This window comes from Anser brachyrhynchus (genome assembly GCF_964034855.1).
Source record: "Anser brachyrhynchus genome assembly, chromosome: 2".
In the NCBI taxonomy this organism is placed as follows: Eukaryota; Metazoa; Chordata; class Aves; order Anseriformes; family Anatidae; genus Anser; species Anser brachyrhynchus.
Genome location: NC_137695.1, coordinates 142,605,182 through 142,623,474, shown reverse-complemented (window position 1 = coordinate 142,623,474; position 18,293 = coordinate 142,605,182).

Genomic DNA, 18,293 nt, shown 5'->3' with positions numbered 1-18,293 from the left:
TTAACATTTTATATATAAAATTTTAGAGCTTTGCTTAGCCTGGCCTAGCCTTTTAACAATTCTTTTGTCGTCCATTGTACTGAAAATAGTATGAAATGGAAACCCATCTAAGTGTGATCTAAGCAATTTGCAAGGGAGATTAGTTGCCTATATGGAATATGAGAGCTCTGCATGTAATATTCTGAAGGACTAGATGTGCATATGGCCAGAGAGAAGGCCAATGCACAGCCAGAATCTAGCTTTTAATTCTTGTATAACTGTGTCTGTACAGTTGTGGTTGTACTGCTGAGGACTGACTCACCAGCTTTCTTTAAGTTGCCTGTGGCAGCCAGATACTTTGGAGTTCACAGCTGTCTGCTCCACAGACTGCCAGAGATCATAGTCTCTAGCCTTGCTAGGGTTGATGAGAGACATATATTAATCTAAATTGAAATAGATGGAGATAAATCTGAGTATAGCAGTCTGTAAATCACAGCATCCCAGAAACAATGGGATGTTACATAGTATGTAACATACTGCTATATTGCATTAATCTGAGACACATGAAGGTGCAGGAGTCTCATCAAATATTGCAGCTGAATCTGTAGATCTTTCAGAGGTGAAGCTATCAGATGCCACTGTATTCATCTGATTCGTGAGCTCCCATAAGGCGCATTGAAACTTCAGGGAATCAACATTGAATATGAGAAGGCAGAAATCTGTAAAAATACAGACTTGGCTGGTGTCTAAAATGTCATTCCCTACCCCCACTCCCACCCGCTTTTTTTTTTTTTTTTTTTTTTTTTTAAGAAAATTCACATTGGCACTCATTCAGATGCAGATAAAGACAAAAACAAACACATTCCAAAAATGTTCTGCCTAGATTGAAGAACAGTGTAATCTTAAACTGGCAAGTGTCCTACCCTTAAACATTTTGGAAGTTAACATCAGATGTAATCAGAAGTGCAGTCTCACAAATGTTGTTTGCTAGTGAAGTCTCTCCATGGTTAGATTCCATGCAGATTCAGCCCTTCAAAGCAAAGCACTTCTAAAATGCATGTTATATTTGCATGTTTAATAATTGTTTCATAGTAACAGTAATAAAGAAACACATGATATTGTGTATATATGGAACTAAAAAAAAATGCTATTTGCACAGGACACTGAGATCTTAAAAGAAAAGGAGGCCATCCATTATCTCACAGACTATAACCAGCTGTATCTGACTATGACCAGTTGTATGTATGACCAGTGACTATGTGCCATATGGAATAACATGTGGCACAATCAGGCAAGCAGCTGAAGTTCTGATACAAAGATGAATCTAGTCACCATTTTCTTTGTAAATGGGAACACAAAAATTTATTTCATTTTTAAAAACTGAAGTTATAGATGAGATCTTCTTTGCTGCTCCCCATTCAGTCTATGTATGTAAACTTGTTGACTTCTGAAGAAATAAATTCTTAATGAAGACAAAAGATCTTCATGAAAAAGTAGAATTACTGATGCAGTTTTTCATCAGTGGGGGACAGCATAAACTGAAAAACTCATATAAGCTTAGTAAGTCCTCAAAATATCCTCATTTTTTCCAATGGTATTGTTTTAGGCAGTCCTGGTATCTCTGGATCATAAGAGAGATAGAAAGCATGTGTGCAAATAGGAACTTCTCAACAGAACAGGAAGCCACTGGCTTGGACCCAATGCTTTGCATATTCAGCACCAATTCAATGCCAGTTATGCAAATTGCTACCTAGAAGACTGTGAGCTTCATAATCGTTATTTAGCTTCTTAGATAAAGCTCCAAGCCTTTAGTTTTTAGTCTTTGTTTGGAGGGAGAGAGAGAGAGACGATTAGTTCTTTCATGAGTTGTGTATTTCAGTAAATGATATAAAGAGAGAAGAATTGGGGTACAATTGGTACCTGTCAATTTGCAAAACTACTTTTTGGAGTAAAAACCCACCCTAAATAACCACTTTATATACCATTTACAAGTTCAAAGGATTCTTTTGATGGGAAACCTTTGGAGTGTGAAGAATTGGAGTATGACATAAATATTTGAGGTCTTAGAAAGCCAGCGCTATCTTCACAGTAGCTTGTCCTACATGATCATTTTAGTTTTCAGCACACCTTATTTTCTTTTCCAATTTTATATTGGGCATATAAGCACAAGTGGGCATAAGTTGCAAGGTTTAAGCCACAAGGGTAAGCAGTGGTGATCTGTGCAGGGTGGCCATGAACAGTGCTGTGATGGTCACTGCTGCTTCCAGCTGGCTCTGCAACTGGAGTCACCAACTGTGGGAAAACCCATCACTGACCAAAACTTTAGCCAAACATAGAAGCCCCCAGTACTGTTACTCAGAAATATTTTAGAAAGACACTGGTGGCTGCAGGAGTCTGGAGAGGTACTTTTATAGCAAGAGATGCTCCATGCTGAAGGAGGATATGGTTGCCCTGAGGGGCCTGTGAGCACACTGCACCAGGGAAGATACAACCCCTAAGGGACTGCAGCCCTTACCAGGGTAGGGACACCCCTGAGGGACTGCAGCTATGGATGTCTGGTGCCACCCCTGAGGGTCTCAGCTCACTACCACACTGGAGAAGTTTTGACAGACCAAGTGTAACCCACAGCAGAAAGAAGGAAAATAGAGACTGAAGACTGAGGAGGAGGTTTTGTAAATTTTTGTGCATGTGTGTGCATATTCTTTTTCTCAGTACCAAACTCAATAAGTGGAGGTTGTATTTGTTGGCACTCCAGCAAAATTCCCATTTTGCCCACAACAGCACAGGATAAAGAAGGATGGTAACACTGATTGTGCTGATGTCCCAGTTCCTTATGCAAACTTCTTTATTCATTTAATTATTTTACAATTTTCCTGAAAACTATTTTTCAAATTCTTTGAATCCTTGTTGGAAATAATGAAGGTAGTCAAAAAAAAAAAAATTAGCACCCTCCCCATGAAAAGTGGTTCATAATACCCTGGCTTGTGTTGATATGCCAGGCTGGGAAAACTTTCAGTATTCATTCTGTGGTGCATGGTCTCTTGCTTAGGATCCCAGAAACAGGCTGCAGCAGGAGAAAAAAAGGTACGTTGAGCTAATACTGTGATGCTATAGAGAGAAGCATGACAAAATGTGTTAGCCAGTCATATTTCAGATGAGCTGAGCTTCAGTTTTAATCTGAAAATTCTCCACACACTGAGATGTGTAGCGTGCCAGGCAGTGCCAAGCTGAGGGAACTGCTAACAACATTTGGGTTACAGAGGTAATTACAAGGTCCTGAGAAGATTAAAACATCAGACAGGGCAACAGCTTTTTCAGTCTGAAAACCCCTAGGAGTTTATGGGGAGGCAGTAAAAGAAATGAACTGGGCTGGTTTTGTTGACAGCTTAACATTTATTTGGTGTTTCTTTTTGCTTCCTTGAAATTGTATCAGAAGTTGTGTGTGAATATTTCCAGGTAATTTGCTGTCTGAAATGATGTGTTTGGCAAGAGTTCTGCAGAAACAGATGAGTTTCATTCCCTGATTGAATATGATTTCTGATTCTGATTGGAAATGTAGCAGCAGCACTTAAAAAAAAAAAAAAAAAAAAAAAGAGAGAATTAAATATGGACCTTATTTAGTAGCTCCATTTCATTGTCTTATACTCTGTGTCAAGTAGCTAGTCATATTTTTTTGCTGACAGTAATGGAGACCTGGAATAGAAACAGATGCTTAACTTCACAAAAATTGGTGTTCTCAAATGCCCCTATGTTACAGTATATCTGATGTTACTGTTCAGGCTCCTAGGTAAGAGTCAATTCAAAACCATTTAATGTATAAGCCTGGGTTTTAAGGGGACCTTGGCTGAACATGCTGTACTTGAGGCACATGCCACAGCAGAGCAAATCCAGATCAGTATTTCTGCAGTCAGCAAACATCCACTTGAACAGATGAGCTGATATTGCAGGTTTTCCTGGCTGAACAAGTAGGAATTAAGGTAACTTGTCACAGCTGTGGGGTATTGTAGTATTAATCATTTTCCCAAGAATAAGTCACTTGGGTAAGCACCAAGGCCACAATGTTCTGCAAGGAAACCATTTTGCACAAAGCTGGCATTTTATTTAATGGTCTGCAGTAGAAAGCAGTTGGAGAGAAGTATGATGTTAAAGAGAAACAATTAAGGGAAAAAGGTTTTCCCGTCACAAAATCTCTCCCATTGGTGAGATTTTGCAAAAGTCAGGGCCTAAAAATTCAAGTGGCTGTATCTCAAGCCTCATTTCTCTAGTACTCTCCCAAATGTTACGCTGATATGTTCTGAGGATCACTTTGACTAGATGTCACTGTTTTGATTTAAAAAATAGCTGAAAGACTGGAGTTTCTCTTTTTGATATTTAGAAATATTAACATCTGAAGTAGTACAGTCATTCTCTTGTCTCCTGATAATTCTTTTGAGAGCCCTTCAGAGATCTTGAGCCTTGTGCCTTCGAGGGAGACATACATGTTCAACCCTATCCAGAGACCTGTCAGAGAATGTCCATATCTACCTGATGCTTTCTTTTGCTCTTGAAAAGAGAAATGGCAGATGCAAAACTGGCCTCAGTGCTGAAACAAATGAAAGGATCAGTGACAGAAATACCTTCAGCAGGAAGAGCCAAAACTCTACTGTTGTCATGCAACCGAACAAACTGGAGTGCATTTTTACATATCTGTGAAGAAGTGGATGGTCATAAAAATGTCCCCAAAAGTATTTTTCGTAAAGGAATCTCCACATTTCTCCTCCATTCTGGAGATCTGATGAGGATGAGATTTATCAAAGGTATGTTTGAGCAGACTGCCACCCAGGCACACTGCAAAGGTGGAGATCAGCCACCCTGGAAATGAGGCAGAGGGCATCCTGTTCTGCTCAGTTCTGTCTGACAACACTTCTGTGCAGAAAACACCAAAATTACCCTGCTGTGGATACCTGCTGTCTGCTGCCACGCTGAGATGCTTCCTTAGGATCAATGCCACATATTCAAACAGCTGCCAAGTCTGAAGAAGTTAAAAATTTCAAAATCTTCCGTTTCTGCATGAACTCCCTAATCACTGATCGTGTTTGCTGCCTTCATACATTTTCCCTGACTTGCTGCCTATTCATAAAATCCCCAGACCCCATGTTGTTCTTTAATTCAAGCTGTCTGCACAAAACAAGTGGAAATATTCAGGCATTGCACAACAAAAATGTTTATAATAGTGGAAGATAGCAAGAATGTAACTAAAACAATAGAAAAGATGTATTAGTTCAAAGATCTATTAATAAATTTAGTATTAAATAAAGCTGAGCTTTCAAGAAGTAAATATTTAAATCAAGCCATGGAAATGACTAGAAATATATGAAGCTTTTAGGAAGTATGGTGTATTTTGTTGAACTGAGTTCTGCAAAGAGGATGCTAAAATTTGCATTAAACTTTATGTGTATTTCTGTGTGTCATAAAGCTGAATAGAAGCCAAAGAGGATGTTTTGCATTATTGTGTAAATTGGAAGCCAAAGCAGCACTCACAGGACCGAGATGACTGTTGTTTGCCCTCCATGCCTAAAATAAATGCTGCCAAGAGAATAGCAGCACTTCATTTCTGTCTAGTTTGTCCAGGCCTTTCTGGACAAGACCTTTGAAAGGAAAGACACCATGGAGGAGAAGGAGGGCAACTACATTCCAAAGCTCTGAGCAGAAACATTTTTATCCTTGTTAGCATGAAAACTAAGACTGTCACAACACGTTCTTGTACATTCCATCATTTCCCTTAGCAACTGCAGAACTATAGCCCAAATGAAAAAGGGAACTGTCACTCTGAGAGGGGCTGACAAGTCTTCAAAAAAGCTGAAAAAGGAACAGAGGCTCCTGCTCCATCCCTGCAGAAGCTCACAGATGGTCCAGAAACTTCAAGGGAGTGTATGAGTCTAGAGAGAGACACAATGTGCTGCTGTGCAGCAGCAAGCAATTGTATTTTGAGCTCCTTCTGTAACACGTCAAGTATTGCCACCAAGAAACATGGAAAAGAAGTAATTTTTAATAACAGCTCTTGCCACAACAGTCTTCTCTATTGCCTTCAGAGAGATGGAAAAGGAGACTGCTTTGAGCACATTACCTCTTGGGATTTTATTCACATCCCTTCATCTGATTGTACCTTATTTCCTCTAATCTTTTTTTTTTTTTTTTACCATAATTGACTCTCTTATTTTTCAAGAGTAATATGCCAGCTGTTTGCTTTGTATTAACAAAAGAGTATTCCAGTGCTGAAAGAGGTTTTTGAAAAGTTTTATATTTTACTTTTACATTCCAGCTTGAGCAAGCAGATTTCATACCAGTTCCTTACCTATAGCCATCTTTGCTTAAAATGGAGCAAAAGGTTTTTTTGGTTGCCTGGGACATCTTCCTTAGCCTCAAGCCCTGTGAAAAAGACTGCTGTATCCATCTGTTCTACAAATTTTATAATTAGAGACATATTATCTTTTTTGAAGATATTATCATCTGTCCATCAATTGTTCCATTATTTTTCTGGCCATTGCAGCAAAGGAGAAAGTTCCACTGTCTTGCCTAAATTTCCAGTGGAAAGCTCCATGAAACCCAGAACAGGAACTGTGCTGTGCTAATCGTTAAGGTAATCAGAACAGTAAAATTAGACTTTGCCAACATTGCACATTGGGCAACAGAGCAAAATAATGCCAGGCCCGATTTCTGGCCCATGCCTAACCAACATCATCATGTTGTAGGACATCATGTATGTTAGCATATATGACATTGGCTTGGTTACCTTTATACCCCAGTGAGACACCTTTTCAACAAAACCCCTCCCCTTATCTACCTGCTATGTGATTTTATTTAAGGAGAGATGGAAGATACAGTGATAAACTCTCTCCACGCTGTGATTCACCCACTCATGGGTTTATGCAGAGGGAGAAAGCTTACCAAGCTCTCTTTTCCTGGAATATTATCAAGGTTGCCTAAAGTTTCCAGTCTGTGGCTTGTCTCCGCACCATGTAGACTTTGGACTTCAATGCCAGTTCTGAACTGCTCTCAAAATACCATGTTACTAGATTTATCCCTGTCCTGTTCACTTCCAGTTAACTGCCCTGCTTTTCTAAATATCCTTTCACCATATACTTTTCTGGCTCAACTGCCCTTCAGTCCCACTGTGTTGATGTTGCTCTTATTTTCCACAAGAATAAGCCAGGACTAGCAGCACCGTGGAGAAAGGGTGCTACTAGTCTTTTGGGTTTAGCAAAGAGGAGTCAATTACTTTATCATCTTCATCCCATCTGTAACCCCTAAACACTTTGTCACTGTGCAGCAGTGTATAATAGAACATTATTACTTAACAGCTATTATGTTCATGTATGACTTCTTGTTAACGGCTTAACAGTTTTGCATCAGAAGAAGATAAACAGATTAGATTTCACAGAGAAACCACATCACACAAATCTTCAACAGATTTTCTCAAAGGACAAGAACCAAAATAAACGCTGTTTGAAAATAAGGGAGTTCAACAAAATTGACCACTGCTTCCTTTGAAAGTAATCAAATGAAGATTCACAGGTAATAAGCATCCTCTGGAGGCAGAAAGATTTTTTGATTTTTAATGGAAATCTATCTGTTAATAAAGATTTTGGTAAATCCATCAATCTGCATAGATCCCAGACTCAGATCAGAAAAGATTCTTCATATGTCTCCCTCCCTCCCTCCCTCCCTCCCTCCCTCCCTCCCTTCCTTCCTTCCTTCCTTCCTTCCTTCCTCCCTCCCTCCCTCCCTCCCTCCCTCCCTCCCTCCCCCCTCCCCTCCCCTCCCCCTCCCCCACCCCCCTTCCCCTTCCCCTTCCCCTTCCCCTTCCCCTTCCCCTTCCCCTTCCCCTTCCCCTTCCCCTTCCCCTTCCCCTTCCCCTTCCCCTTCCCCTTCCCCTTCCCCTTCCCCTTCCCCTTCCCCTTCCCCTTCCCCTTCCCCTTCCCCTTCCCCTTCCCCTTCCCCTTCCTTTTCTTTCTTTTTTCCCCCAGTGTTATAAAAAGAAACAGTAAAGCCAATATTTACACAGGCCAAGGGTGTTTTAAACTTCAAGTATTTTTGCTAATTCAGATTCATTTTTTTGCACAAAATAAAGAGCAGTTTCTACTTTCCTCAGGTTAAGCAAAGCATTTAAGTTCAACAAGGCCAAGTGCCGGGTCCTGCACCTGGGGCGCAACAACCCCAAGCAGAGCTACAGGCTGGGAGATGAGTGGCTGGAAAGCTGCCTGGCAGAGAAGGACCTGGGAGTACTGGTTGATAGTCGGCTGAATATGAGCTAGCAGTGTGCTCAGGTGGCCAAGAAGGCCAACGGCATCCTGGCTTGTATAAGAAGCAGTGTGGCCAGCAGGTCGAGGGAAGTGATTGTGCCCCTGTACTCGGCTCTGGTGAGGCCGCACCTCGAGTACTGTGTTCAGTTTTGGGCCCCTCGCTACAGGAAGGACATGGACGTGCTCGAGCGAGTCCAGAGAAGGGCGACCAAGCTGGTGAGGGGTCTGGAGAACAAGTCTTACGAGGAGCGGCTGAGGGAGCTGGGCTTGTTCAGCCTGGAGAAGAGGAGGCTCAGGGGCGACCTTATCGCTCTCTACAGTTACCTTAAAGGAGGCTGTAGAGAGGTGGGGGTTGGTCTGTTCTCCTACGTGCCTAGTGACAGGACGAGGGGGAATGGGCTAAAGTTGCGACAGGGGAGTTTTAGGTTGGATGTTAGGAAGTACTTCTTTACCGAAAGGGTTATTAAGCATTGGAACGGGCTGCCCAGGGAGGTGGTGGAGTCACCATCCCTGGAGGTCTTTAAAAGACGTTTAGATGTAGAGCTTAGGGATATGGTTTAGTGGAGTACTTAGTGTTAGGTCGGAGGTTGGACTCGATGATCTTGAGGTCTCTTCCAACCTAGAAATCTGTGATACTGTGATACTGTGTGATTACCTGGTTAATCAGGATCTATCTGACTGAAGAAAAACAGTATGCAGCTTGCACAGAGATGAGAGATTTTACTATGGTAGCTTTTAGTAACAAAATAGTGCCTCATTCCAAAACAACTCTGATGCCCATCTGTGAAATATCAGATACACTAAACCTAGAACAGTTCCAAAAGAAGTTCTAATAGATTTTGTTTTATTGCCTGAATAGCATTTTTATCAAGGAAAAACAAACAAACAAACAAACAAACAAATAAACGACAAAAATATTAAATACAGTTCAGATAAGGAATTTTATCTCAGAAACCGTCCAAGAAACCAACACACATATTCGTGTTATAATTCCCCCTCCTCCCCGTGAATGACAGTAAGAACATTTTTAATAAAAAGGAGCTTGACCGTTTAGGTTTATCTCAGAACAAAAGCCGAACAGTGGCGTGCGTGTAGGTTTATTTTAATATCCTCCCGCAGCATCACCAGTACAGAACAGCTACGGGAAGCGCATGGTGCTCTCTGGCACTTGCAGCCTGCCTCCAGCCAAGGCTAAGAACTGCACGTAGATACCGCACAGCTCCTTTGTTTCGCCGCAGGATTTTTCTTTCCCAGGGAGAGCTCCGGGAGGAAGCTGGACGGTTTTTGGAGGGACCGGAGCCTGCTCCGGAGCCACAGCACCGCCCCGCGGCCACCGGGCAGCACGGGGCCGCCGCAGAGGCGGTGCGGCGCTTCAAGCATCAATGAAAGTGAAATATTCTCTCTCGTGAAATGTGGCTTCCTGATTTTTAACCTTCCGAGCTTCACAGCACAGAAGAAAGATCAAGCTAACAAACAAGACATCCACTGCATTTTCCTTGCAGTCCAAGTTTACAGGGATAGCTCTGCAGAGTCACCTAAATTAGCCAAGACTGAATGTGTTGGCTCTCAAGCCTTGTTTCTCAGTGATATTTCCTTTGAACAAGCTGAACGTGCATGCAAATACTTCTACAAAGCAATGGCTATAAATAGCTGACAATACACAGCTTTAAGAAATCATAAAGAATGAATGCAGACCTGAAAGGAGTCAATAGTTCACATGAGGATATTTTTTGTCATTATGTATTTCTTTTTCTTTTTTTCTTTTTCTTTCTTTTTCTTTTTTTTCTTTTTCTTTTTCTTTTTCTTTTTCTTTCTCTTTTTCTTTTTCTTTTTCTTTTTCTTTTTCTTTTTCTTTTTCTTTTTCTTTTTCTTTTTCTTTTTCTTTTTCTTTTTCTTTTTCTTTTTCTTTTTCTTTTTCTTTTTCTTTTTCTTTTTCTTTTTCTTTTTCTTTTTCTTTTTCTTTTTCTTTTTCTTTTTCTTTTTCTTTTTCTTTTTCTTTCTTTTTCTTTTCTTTTTATGTTTCTTTTTTCTTTTTTTTTCTCCTTTTCCTTTTCCTTTTCCTTTTCCTTTTCCTTTTCCTTTTCCTTTTCCTTTTCCTTTTCCTCTTTTCCTCTTTTCCTCTTTTCCTCTTTTCCTCTTTTCCTCTTTTCCTCTTTTTCCCTTTCCCTTTCCCTTTCCCTTTCCCTTTCCCCTGCAGAAATCACTAGGAAATTTTCAATGGGCAATATTACAAAGTTGAAATATTTCAACTTTGTATTCTCTGCCGGATGGGATTTTTTTTTCCCTTTCTGCTATGTATGCTGGCAATGCCTTTTTAGTAGAGACTGCTACATGAGTTTTTCCTGATGTCCTTTTAGTTGGAAAAAAAATAATAATCAGAACAGCACATAAATTTGACTGTGTTTAGGAAAAGCAAAAGAAAACCTGACTGAAAGGCTGATGTGAACTGAAAGTTGTATGGAAGGCAAGCTCTTTTTGTTAAGGAAATACAACATTTAATGTATTTAATATTTAAACTACAATATTTAATGTATTATATATATATTTAATGTAGTATATATATTTAATGTACTATATTTAATGTATATATGTGTGTATATATATGTATATATATATATGTATATAGGTTCAGCTTAGATTAAAGGAGAAATTTAATTCTTAGTTCTAACTTAGCCTTTTCTTCAACTTACTGTTCTAACCAGAAGAGAGCTGACACGGCAAGATTTACCTTATATATTATGCTTGCTTCTTTTCTGGATGTACTAGTACAGCTTTGTCCTATACGCTCAAAGCCTAATAAAAACCAAACTCTTTTTCTACCCTTCTGTTGTTGCCTGTGATCTTTACATCCACTGATGTTGTGGCTGCTGTAGTTAAAAGAAATGAGAGTACCGAGTTTGGAAGGTAAGATAATTTTTTTTGTAGACCAACTTTATCTAATGGAAACTATAATACTTCTATCCATATCTTGCTTATCATTTAACCCATAATTACATGTGGATCCATGGCAAGATATTTTTTTTACCAGAAGACAAAGGAAAGTGTTTTTATCATGTTTTTTTTTTTTTTTGTTATTGTTTTTGGGTTTTTTTGCCTGCTCTACACTGTGGGAAGAAAACCCACAGCTAAAGCCAGCGTGTTTGTGAAAAATCAGACATAAATTAAGTATAGTGTAGGTTGCTTTCTTTAATTGCTTTCATTCAATTGTGTGGCTTTACCACAAGCTATCATCATGTGTTCCTGAAGATGTTGCTTATACAGTTTCCAGTGTCCAGGACTAGTCATTTGCAAGACACACATGTGTATACACATATTTTTGAAAAAGAATAATACCCTAGTTAGAAGTGATGTCTAGAGCTTTTCCTTTGTAGTTCTACCTTGTTTATTACTTGTTACTTTCAGCTGGCTATGCGTTTTTGGTATTATGTGAGTACTAAGACTCTCTTCAGTTTTGAGTTTTCATTTTCATCCCATGGAATTTTCAATTTTCTACCCATGGAAATTTAACTTTCATCCTAAAATGAAAATTGAATGAATTTGAATTTAATTTCATTTATGAAACAAGGGAGGTAGATTTGGAAGCAGAATCACAGAATACTTGAAGTTGGAAGGAACATCTGGAGATCATCTGGTGTGGCCCACTGCTCAAAGCTGGGTCAGCTGGACCAGAGTGCTCAGACTGTCTCTGTTAAGGTTTTGAGTATCTCCAAGCATCAAGAATCCACAAACTTCTCCATGTTGTTAAAGGTTTTCAACCACCTTTATAGTAAAAAGAAAAAATATATTTTTATTAAGTTTAAATGGATTTTCCTTTATTTCAGCTTGTTTCTATTACCTCTTACTAATTCTTGCCTTTCCACTGCAGACCACTCAAGAATCTCTCTTCATTCCCTCTCATCAAGTATTTATTTATAATATATAAAGAGATCTTTAGTTCATCTACCATCCAGCTACCTTAATTTTAGTTAATGAGACTATTACACTTTTATTTATTTATTTATTTGTTTATTTTTAAAGGATAGATTATATCTGTGGCACTTGATGGATGAAGGAAAACACCTTTTATGTAATTTTACATCCTCATTTGCTTAAATCTAAATCCCATTTCACAAGTCAAAACTCCAGCACAGAGGTCAAAGGAAAAGATTGCCTTTCTCTTTAAAGTGCTAGGTTTGTTCTTGGCAGCCTGACACTGTCTACAGAGAGCTGAAGTTGATGCTTTTTCCTCACTTTCTGCCCTCTTGACTTTTGTCAAAACCTGCAGTTTGTTCTTATTAGTACCTCAGGGTCAGTCCAGAGGGGACTCATATTATACTGGATAAACTTGCCCTCTCAACTTAGGCTAGAGCATGGGGATTTGGCTTCTCTAAGTAGCTGACAGTAACCAAGATATGCAATGATGCACCAGTAGATAACAGGAAAGGTGAAGTTTTCTTTCACACTGATAAGGTTCACTTCCCTCTTGTTTGAACAGGCATGTATATATGTACTTAAGAAAACAGAAAAGAGACAGAGCAAAGTTAAAAATTTCTTTCTTTCCTGTCTCCTTTTTAATGTTAAACACATATGAAAGTCAACAGGAAAAAATAAAACATCTGACTTCAGACTGTGAAAAAATCTTTGGTTAAAATGTTTCTTTAATATTTTCCCTTTAAAAATCTTATATAAAGCTGGGGAGAGAATGTCATTCCTCCCATTTCATGCTAGAGCCAGAAATAATCAAAAGCCAGAGCCCAGGGAGAGCTGAGTCTCAGAGCAGCTGGGCAAGGCGATTGTTAACAAAGTCACAGAAAAATAAGAGGTTTTCCAGAATATGGAAATTGGCTACCATGATGTGGTGAGCAAAAGAGATGGGAGCAGGAGGGCAGTCTATGAGAGAAGAGGCACATAACCTGGTGCTAAGCGAGTGAAAGGCTCTTGTAGCCATTGATAGGAGGGCATACTGAGATGTTAAGATTCAGGATCAAAATCGTGATTTCTTAGAGGTCAGGATAAAACCAATGTTCCACATGCTCTGTCTACTTCAGACAAAATCTCAGATATGATTTGGGTGAGAGGATACTAGTCAAATTTAGAAATCCTTATAGCCATGCAGTTCACAAAATATGACTTCTCTAGGAAAAAACAACTGCCTGATGAATAGCACTAAGAAGTGAAATCAAAGGACATTGCCTATCACTATTTTCAGCACAGGAGGAAATATTCTGAAAAGGGGAAGATATATTTCCACACATTTGTGTTCATATTTCATGCCAACCAAATAGAATATCTGTAGATATTCTGGCTAGCTTAGCCATCTCAAGATGCTGGACTAAGCCACAACAGAACCTTTAACCCATCTCCCCATTAGAAAGCACAGCCCATTTCTTTCCCCTTTTTAATGTTATTTTAAATTGACAAAGGAAAAGCCAGTTCTGCTAGAAAGGTGGCTCATATAAATGACCTCTGGGTTTCCATGAGGTGTGGGCATGTGAGGGTCTCAGAGCACTGGCCTGGGGGAAGATGCACATGAGGACAGTCACTACTCAGAGAGCAGTGCAGACTGGTGGCTCAGGAACATCCCACCGGTGTCACAGAGTCACAACATGGTTGAGATTGTCAGGGACCTCTGGAAGCCATCTGGTCCAACCCCTTGCTCAGGCAGGGCCACCTACAGTCAGTTGCCAAGACTATGTCCATTTGGCTTTTGAAGAAATCTAAGGAGAGAAACTTCCTCCTCCATGGTGGGGGACTGGTGCCACAGGGCAAGGGGGTCTCTGTTACTGAGGCAGGCAGCAGATCCACTGCCTTACTTTGCCAGAGCTCTTCAATGCTATCTGCGTGCTGTCCTACCGAAACTTAGAGAAATGGGACCTGCAAAGTACAAAATAATATGCTGCTAGATGTTACTTGAGAAAGACAAGTTATATACAGTGAGAGTATGATTACATGAGGTCACTGCAGTTGATACGTGTGAAAACTCTGGAGCCTAGCAGGCTAGAGAGCCTTTACAATGCCAAGTAAGGAAGACACTCCTGCAGGCATGGGCCTCATTGAGAGCTTGAGGATAACAGTTTTGAGGAGATTACCTCATAACTAGTACACAGCTAGGACTGGTGAGTACTCTGCTATTATTACCAGATTTTGCTTGCACGTGTTTTCTCAATGATGCATCTACATGCAGAGGAGGTAGCTCTCTAGCCAAAGGCAGTTGAAACAAACTGCATTTGTTTTGTCTAACTTTGTTTTCATTGACTCCAATGATCTTTGCTTTCTACTGTGTTTTCATTTTAAAAGTCTATGTGTTGTCACAAAACATTATTAAGCTAAGGTTTTCTTTGAGGGAAAATTCAAGACAAGCAAGAAAATATCAGAATAATTGGTAAGAATAGTAGAACTAATTTTAAACACAAAATGAAGAAAAATGTCTAGCTCCAATAATAGTGGATTGTATTTAAATTGTTTTAGATTGTGTTATATTACTGGCATTTATATCAGCTTTAGAGACAAAGTGATAATTAAATACATGTGCTTCTCTGGGGTGGGATGATTAGTATCTGCCAGAATTAGCTGTATGAAAAATAAAACAATATATATTGCATATTACCAGTGGTTGCATTAAATGATTTTGGTTTGTACATTTGCAATAAATCTTCTACAAACTCTTCAAGGCACAACTTGCTGCTTCTTTCTTTAAAAAATAATCTGCATTCAATTGTAACATTAAAGTGATATTCATCCTTTTAATTTCAACTAAACTGACAGCTGATTCCAATTTTTGTGTTTATAGGAGCAAAATAAAAGAACACAAAGCGTGCTTTTCAATATCCCTTCATGGTACAAACTGCTACTCTACTCAAATCAGAACAGTTGCTAGAAGAATTAATTCTTACGCAAACAGTAATGTACTTTTAATTGGGAGATTAGTGATGTGAGCATGGGGACTAAGTGAAAAAAGGAATACAGTGACATTTCCAATGTTCCAGCCCCAGTGAAAACTCTACTGACTTAATATGGCTCTCACACAACTGATGCAAGCCCCATTTCCAATGGTGCACTGACTGCTCCACATGAGAGTTTTCATGAGGCTTTGCTGATGTGTTGACTTTCTGAGTTCAAATCTCTTACAGGTCTGCTGGGGTCTGGCTTTTCTGGCTTGGAATTTTGTTCAGCTCTGGTAATTTGCTTACTCTTTTTTCTTTCTTTCTTTTTTCCCCATTTATTAAAGTCAGCAGAACTTCTTGAAGACATCTCACTTTACTGAGATGTTACTCATAGGAAATCTTTTTTTCTTAGGTAATTTGTTTAACAGTGGAAAAAAACAGAAAATGTCACATGCTAAATGAAAAGCATTTGACATTTTTGCTCAGTGGTTAAAGAAACAGTTGTTTATTTTTTCCTCCTGTTTCTTCCTGTTAGTTTTAGGAGAAAATATAAAAATATGTAATTACTTTGTTACTTTTTTTTTTTTTTAATTCTCCTTCTTCTCCTCCTCCTTTTAATTCTTCTTTTTTTTTTTCTTTTTTTCTTTCCTGAGTTCTGTGAATGAATTACTACTCAAATGTAAAAAGTCATGTTTTTTAGGCTTTCTGTACTCTGCAAACATTGGCATATAGAGATTTCAAAGCATAAATTGGATGTAAAACGTGCAATGATCTTTCCCATCACATCCATTATATATATATATTAAAGAAAAAAAACACCTTTTTTCTGGAATATAAGATAGGACAGTGGAAATAATTATATTGTGCCAAAACGTATGTTATCCTACAATTCAAACTCATTGTCAGAATTTCAGATCAGACAACAGAGTAAGTTAAATCGAGATGTTGTCACTTCTCATTTTGTCTTAGTACAGAGTTAGAGCTTAACTGGGTTTTTGATATTTCTATTATAGCATTCTGTTAAAATATCCATCCATTCCAGGGAGATGTCTCACAACCTGAAGGGTGAAGGCTGCTGGTACAGGTTGGCTGATATTGCTATTGTTTCCCTTTTGTCTTTAAATGGATATTCTGAGAAACAATGAGAAAAAATACTGAAGTCTCTGTTCTGCCCAAGTCTTATCTTCACATACAGGTCCCACCATCTTTCCTTTTCCCCACTGGGTCTTTAGAATTGGACTGGTAGCATATCATGCTGATGTTCAGGGGTTGAGGTAGGAAATAGCAAAAATTCTTCTAGTCATGGAATACCAGAGTGGCTGAGGCTGGCAGGGATCATGGAAGCCACCTGGTCCCACCCTTGCCCAAGCAGAGACACCCAGAGCAGGGTGCCCAGCACCACGTCCAGGTGGCTTCTGATGGTCTCCAAGGAGGAGACCCCACAGCCTCTGGGCAGCCTGCGCCAGGGCTCTGTCACCCACGCAGCACAGAAGTGTTCCTGGTGTTCAGGGGAGCCTCCCGTGTCCCAGTTTGTGCCCAGTGCCTCTTGTCTTGGCACTGGCCACCACTGAAAAATACCCTTGTTCTATGTTCTTTGCACCTTCCTTTCAGGTATTTATAGTCAGTGATGAGATCTCTTTTGAACCTTCTCTTTTCTAGGTTAAACTGTCTGAGCTCTCAGCCTCTCCTCATAGGAGAAATGCCCCAGTCCCTTCATAATCTTTGTGGCCTTGCATTGGACTCTTATCAGCACATCCAAGACTCTCTTATATAGGGGAGCCCAAAACTGAACACAGTACTCAAGGTGTGGGCTCACAACGGTAGAGGGAAAAGATCACCTCCCTCGAGCTGTCTAAACCATACTTTGAAGCAGCAGTTTTTTGAGTTTGGGCAGTTTCTTCAATCATTCTTCAACAGCTAATGCCCAGACAATTCCAGGCTCAGATTTACTATTAAAGTGAATGGAAACTTTTAATGAGGAAACGAAACTCATATTTTCTGGTAGTGCAGTATTAAATTTCCTAGGGAAAATAGGAAGATAAATTGTTATGCAAATGAAGAATTAGAGGGATTAGGACACCCAGCACATTTTAAAACTGCTTTAATTGTAGATTGTTGATTAGCAGCTGCATGCCTTATGTAATTTTTCGAGCAGTATTAATTTTACAGAGAGTACAAATAGTTGGGAGACAATGGGGAATATACCACTTACATGCAACATTGACAGCCATGACCAGCAGGAATTGTTAAACCTCAAGTAAACAGCCCTTGCAGTTAATTCCAACATCCCTAGACTCTCTTTGTTCCATGCATGAATCAAACATATGCATTACTTCTAATGTAAAGTTGTATGAACAAGACTATCATTTTGCCACATGGTCTAATTAAAAAAAGACTGATTAAAAGAGATCCCAGATGTACAGATCAAACTGGAACATGCAAATATACATGACTTTTTTTGAAACATGGAACTGCCAGAAAAGTGCATTTATTTGTGGTACTAGCCCCTCAAAGGAAAATAAAATGATGAATACATTCTAGACTGACACTGGGGAAGATCTCTATTAGTGGTGTCTTCCGTCCATATTTATTCTTTAAACATCCATTAAAAATGTAGAATTAAAGGAGCAAAACACACTGACAGTTTTATGACTCATAACATTACCCAAACCATTTCAATGTAGAAACTTCAGTTTCCATGGTTAAAATTTTCAGCAGTCATCTTGGGATCCCCTGGTGTACGAGTTCTGTCCAACATGCTTTGCAGGTCTTGAAAGAGTTAAGTTAATCCCTTTTAAGCCTGTATTTGTACACCCTTAAAACTTACACTAGACACTGAACAATATTGCATTCTAGGCACATTCTGTTCTTCTTATATATCTCCATAATATCAGTGAACTTTCACAGACAGACAGACAGAAACAGATGAATGTAGCCAGCCATTGAGGTTTTTAAACATTTTTTCCAGATTAGTGTATTGCGAATTCAGAACAGCGCATGGGGATGAAGTGAATTTAGAGACTTTTTCCTTCTCACGAACTCTCAACTTGTATAAATAGCTGGTTTAGTAGGTGCCTACTTAAATAAGATTAGATTTGCAGAGCTATATGATCCTTCCTGCAAATCCAAATATTTGGGCTTTTCTTGTATTCTTATTCATTTAACTATC